Source organism: Pinus tabuliformis, chromosome 6 (genome assembly GCF_031772625.1).
Source record: "Pinus tabuliformis cultivar Carrire ecotype Pingquan chromosome 6, CPIR1, whole genome shotgun sequence".
Classification (NCBI taxonomy): domain Eukaryota; kingdom Viridiplantae; phylum Streptophyta; class Pinopsida; order Pinales; family Pinaceae; genus Pinus; species Pinus tabuliformis.
In genome coordinates this window covers 629,174,025-629,180,024 of record NC_142292.1, presented here as the reverse complement: position 1 = coordinate 629,180,024, position 6,000 = coordinate 629,174,025, and positions in this window count along the sequence as shown.

Sequence of the window (6,000 nt, the reverse complement as noted above, 5' to 3'; positions counted from 1 at the left end):
CTGTTCCCCTGACATCCTTTGTTGCTCAGCATTGGGATTCAGTGGTTACTGATTTGTCTTGTCAGATAAGCTCTTTGTAATTCTCTCTTGTTCTATTGTTAACCTTGCATTATCCTCCCTCAATCGGGCCATTTCATTTTTCAATTCCTGCACTGTCTCCAAAATTGCAAGGTTTGTATTGTGAGCCTCCTCTCCAAGTTGTACCCATAATTCGGGGTTATTCTCTGTAGGTCCCTGTCCCACTACAAATTTGTGTGACGCACTATCTGCTCTCCTCATATTGTCAATCTTTCTCCTGTACTTAAACATAAAAATAACAGGTGAGTAGTCACGCATCAAAAAAAAAAAATTAACTGCTCAATAGAGATGGAAATAAATTATATTCAATCTGTATATCAACTCCAATTCCCAAAGGCCATAGTTTTTGAAACTTGGCTCTGATACCACTTGTGATGTCCCCACGAATTAACCTACGTGTAATAAATTTTTTTTTTTGCAATAAACATATTCTATTCCACCTTTGCATGCATTCGGGATGCAAACATTTCAACACTAATGCTATTTAAGCGTAGGCACCATATAGAATTGGCTATGGGTAATATATCTTGTCATTTACGAGTGTAATTGGAAATATCCCACGGAGGGCAGAGAATTATCTACCGGATTTAATGTTGGTAAAGCTGCTCCTTACACCTGGCCTTGGCATTTACTTCTACCGGCTCATTCACGTGATGAGGGTGTGTTCTATGAACCCTCTGCTTCCGCGCCCTCGGGATCCTCCCCGCATCGACAGTGTGGAACCATGGTAGCCCATCCTAGGGCGAGACTTGCTCAATACACAACTCAGTTAGTCATGCCATTGATGTTTTCCAAAAGCATTGTTCTCGGCCTTGCTACAGCTCCATTCTCCTTCCTGGTGCCGAACACACACAGAACCTCTTTTAGATGATGAATGGCTATGGCCCTGATGCTTTGCCAAGTTCCAGATCGACTTGGACATGTTTTTCTTACCGGCGGCTGCCTTAGGGTAATTATTTCACTACGTTGTCTGCCTATAAGTTTTTTTTCTTTGATTTCCCACACCCTTACTGTATCCTTTGATTTCTGTTTAGCCCGAATTTCTAACATGCTTCAGGCTTGTCTCTGTTTTTCTATGGACGAGGGTTACAATTCTTACTCCAGCAAGTTATGCATGGGTGCGGGTGTAGCTGCCCAGCTTCCGAGTCCTATCCTCTCAGAGCTCGGCTGACAGGTATGTTCCCATGGTTTCTCCGCATTCTATTTGTTACTTAATCGTTCTACTGCAAGAAATGAAGGGCTTCTTAGTGTGGAATGAAGGGTTCTTTTCTTCTCTTTGGATTGTGATGGCCTTCTGGCCTAGCCCCTTACGGATTCTCTATTTTTCCTATTGCACAGAGTTTTGGCAGATTTTGAGCCTGGCAGGCTTGCCCAGCTCCGATAAGGATTGGGAATTCCATCCCTCGAAAAGGGTTTTGAACTGTTAACTATATTTTGATGAGCCCTCGAGCTCTCTTGTACATTTGTTATTTTGATTCACCATTAAATAATTTTATTCGGTTTAACTTCCCTGGTGAATATTTTATGGCTCCCTACAGTTTTCAAGACTAGCCATGCACATTATGTTTATATATGCTCCAGTTCTTCTACTGTTGGTCTGGTCTTTGCTCTTTTGAAAACCATTTTCCAGGTTTACATGAACGTTGAATTATCAAAAATGTCCTCAAAGTCTCTCAACCTAACATTGCTCGATCAAACTATCCTAAAATCCTCAAGCTAACAGATTTTGCCGAGGTTTCTGTAAATATTTTTGTGCATATTATATTATTAATGAAATTCCCTAGTACAGTAAAAAATGTGCTAGATGCGTCTTCCAAAATCCATCCCAATATATACTTTAGCCAAGTGTACACCAATTACAACAATGTCCATAGATCTACTCTACTTTCTGTGAAAAAGGGTTGTTTCAACCTTTGAATAAGAAAATATTGCATCAATTCTACATACAGTTGCAGCAACGCCGCCACTTTCTGGAGCTCCCAGAAAATAGAATTGAACAAAGGCTTATAATTCCCAGTTATTCAGTGGATGATTGTCCCATTTTTAATGGAAATGATGGCATTTACACAATAAAATAATGAACTAGGTTTTTTTAATGATAAAATAATGAATCTTTTTAGTGGGCACATTTCCGCATAGAATCTCACAAAGCTGCATAAATTTTATTTGGAGATGTCATGTTCATTCAACTGGCCAGACAACCAACGTATTATAATAATATAACTTATTTAATAGAGGAATTGTAAGGATACTTCACGAACAACTTCAAAGGCAACAATTTCTTTTACAGAACATGAAAAACCATAAATATCCCAATACTATATAGTATATACCCATTTTATATCCACCACAAATTAATAAATATATTAAAACAAAAAAAAATACCAAGGTATCTTCAGCTATGGAGACATCAAAATAATTAACCCATTGTGTTACTCGAATAGAAAAATACTTTCATGTAATTCAAATATTATTGAAATTTTGGAATGATCAGAAGCAACTGTAAAAATTTCCAAGACAAACGGTTCGCATTACAATGACAATATGAAAACTAAAAAACAATAATTTGCCAGTTATTTAATACTCAATGCTTTAAAATTCCGCAGATTACAGAGGAATCACCTATTGTTCACAGTTGCAGCTGCAAAGTATTATCGTCTTCATATAATTAAGAATATTTACCAAAGTCTACATTATTCAAATGCTAGTAGCTGCAAATGCCAATGAGGCAATTGATTCAAAGGCATCATTGATCCCTCTGCTGAGAAGCATAATATGTTCTAAAATTAAGTTATGATATTTGCTTCTGCATAGGCTCCTCTATAATATTAAACAAATAGGATCTGTATCATCATTAACAAGATTCAGTAGAGAATAGCTGTGAGAAAATCATGTCAAGCAACACATGAACACTGACATTCCAAGCAAAACTACAACAGAAAACCATCATTGTGATTGCCAATACATGCACAGATTTGCAAACAACTTTAAATAGATCTTCTAATACAAGTCACAAATCAAGAGAAGATGCCACCAAGCTTCCTAGCAAAGTCGTTGTCATCATCATCTTCTAGAAAGTCTTCATCTTCTTGCTCATCTTCATTCCTTTCCCACTCTTCATTGTCCTCATTCTCTGCATGTTCCAAATCATACTCTTCATGGTCAACATCTTCATCTTCATTGTTGTGAACAACATCATTCATTACTGCATCTTCCTGGTCATCCACTACAACAGGCTTTGCTCTATTTGAAAAGGCTGATGGTTTGTCTTCTACAAGAGTATCCACGTCAAGTGTCATCCACCCCAGGAGTAAAAGTGGGCAGTTCAAATGTATCATTGTCACCAAGTGGAAGTTCTCCCTCTTCAACATCTTTTTCAGGTGGTGGAAAGCCATCATTTCCCTTGCTCAAATTGAAACTCTGAATGGCTTGACCCTGCCCTTCTGTAGATATATTTCCTTCATTGTCACCATTTTCTTGAGTCACTTTCCGTTTATTCTTCAGAAAATCACTTAATGGCTTTGGAGCCTGAAAGTCTTGTTCCCCACCTGAAACACTAATTACCTTGTTCAATCTCATCTTCCTTCCTTCCCAAAAGCCTATTCACATTTCAATATTCTTCCACACACTATGCCTTACGGCGTTTCCTTTGCAACATTAGATACAAATGCTAGTTACGTCGTTATGTTTACTGTTTAATTTATTTCCATGTATGTTGTTTTGTTTCCAGAATTTTGCCTTCACGGCAATGGAATATGTATTTTGTTTATTAATGTCGACAAAGGATTTCTTAGCTGGAAATGATGTAAATTTCTTGATTAATTATGAACAATTCAAATTAACAGCCCAAAGATCATCAATACCGAATATTTCACAAACAAAACTTAATATGATCTATGACATACCTTGATTAACAGCGGAAGATGTAATGGCTGCCATCTACCTTGATCTGATTCCTACTCTTTCTCAGAATTCGGTTTCTCTTTCTAGCCCTGTTTCTTTATGCGCTTCTTGATCGAGAAGAATGCGACTCTTGGCAGGGGGAGAGAGGACCCAATCCTTTTTATATTTTTTAACTCTAAATCTGGTACGTCCATCATATACCAATTCAACGCTTTAATGCTTTAATGCTTTAATGCTTTTAACGCTTTTAACGCTTTAATCGGGTCACATTAAGATTTAGAAACTGCAGATTTCTAACATTCTCCCACTTGACCCGACTATTCATAATATTAAGTGTTGAACATCATACTATGATAAATTGCTGAGAGTTATGGCGGTTGTGCACTATTAATTCAATGCATTTCCTTCCATATACTACAATGCCAGCAATCCATCAATTCATACTCATAATTTATATAAAATAGCATAATGGTCCACATAATGTCTTATATCATAATGATTAAACATAATATCTTTATAAGACTTTTTCTTGTTTAAAATTACATAAAATACGTACTACTATATTAAAACAAGAGACACAGAATTGTATATTAGAAACACATAAAAGAGCTCAGAATGTCACACATCAATTATTATTAATACAACCAAGACCCATTCTTTGAACATGTTCCTTAAATTGTTTTGGTTGTAACCCTTACGTCAAAGGGTCTGCAATCATAATTTCTGTCCTGATGTGCATGATTGACACTCTTTGTTTTTGAACCTCATCTTTCACAACAAGATACTTCAGATCTATGTGTTTGGCACCTTTAGAGTACTTGTCGTTCTTTGAGAAAAATACTGCTGCAGAGTTATCACAATAAATTTTCAGCGTCTTGCTAATGGTGTCGACAACCGCAAGTCCTGAAATAAAGTTCCGCAACCATAATGCATGAATTGTGGCTTCAAAACATGCCACAAATTCTGCCTCCATAGTGGATGACGCAACGATAGTCTGTTTCGCACTTTTCCATGATATGGCACCTTGAGCAAACATAAACAGGTAACCAAAAGTTGATTTTCTAGTATCGATGCATCCAGCAAAATCTGAATCGCTATATCCGATCACCTCCGATTCATTGGATCTTCTATACATGAGCATGTAATCTTTCGTGCCTTGTAAGTACCTCAAAACTTTCTTTGCAGCTTGCCAATGTTCCCTTCCTGGATTACTTTGATACCTCCCTAACATACCGACCGCAAAGCTGATATCCGGTCTAGTACAGGTTTGAGCATACATCAGGCTACCAACAACAGATGCATATGGAATTGATTCCATTTCCTTTCGTTCAACATCATTCTTAGGACATTGCATGAGACTGAATTTATCACCTTTCTGTACAGGAACTGTCCCAGGTGAACACTTACTCATTCCAAATCTCTCTAGAATCCTTTCAACATATCCTTTCTGAGACAATCCCAATATTCCTTGTGATCGATCACGGAATATTTCTATTCCAATCACATAGGATGCCTCTCCCATATCTTTCATTTCAAAGTTCGTTGAGAGAAATTCCTTAGTCTCATGCAATATACTTAAATTATTTGCAGCAAGCAAGATGTCATCAACATAAAGGACCAGATAAATAAACTTGCTCCCACTGATCTTTTGGTATATACAGTGATCAACCGTATTTTCCTTAAAACCAAAGGATGTAATAATGGTATTGAACTTAATATACCATTGCCGGGATGCTTGTTTAAGCCCATATATTTACTTCTTAAGTTTACATACCAATTGTTCTTTACCTTCTACAGAAAAACCCTCAGGTTGATCCATATAAACATCCTCATCAAGATCTCCATTCAGAAAGGTTGTTTTCTCATCCATTTGATGCAACTCCAAATCATAATGAGCTACTAATGCCATTATTATTCTTAGTGAGTCCTTTTTCGAAACAGGAGAAAATGTCTCTTTGTAATCAACACCATCTTTCTGAGTGTAACCCTTAGCAACAAGTCTAGCTTTATACCGTTCGA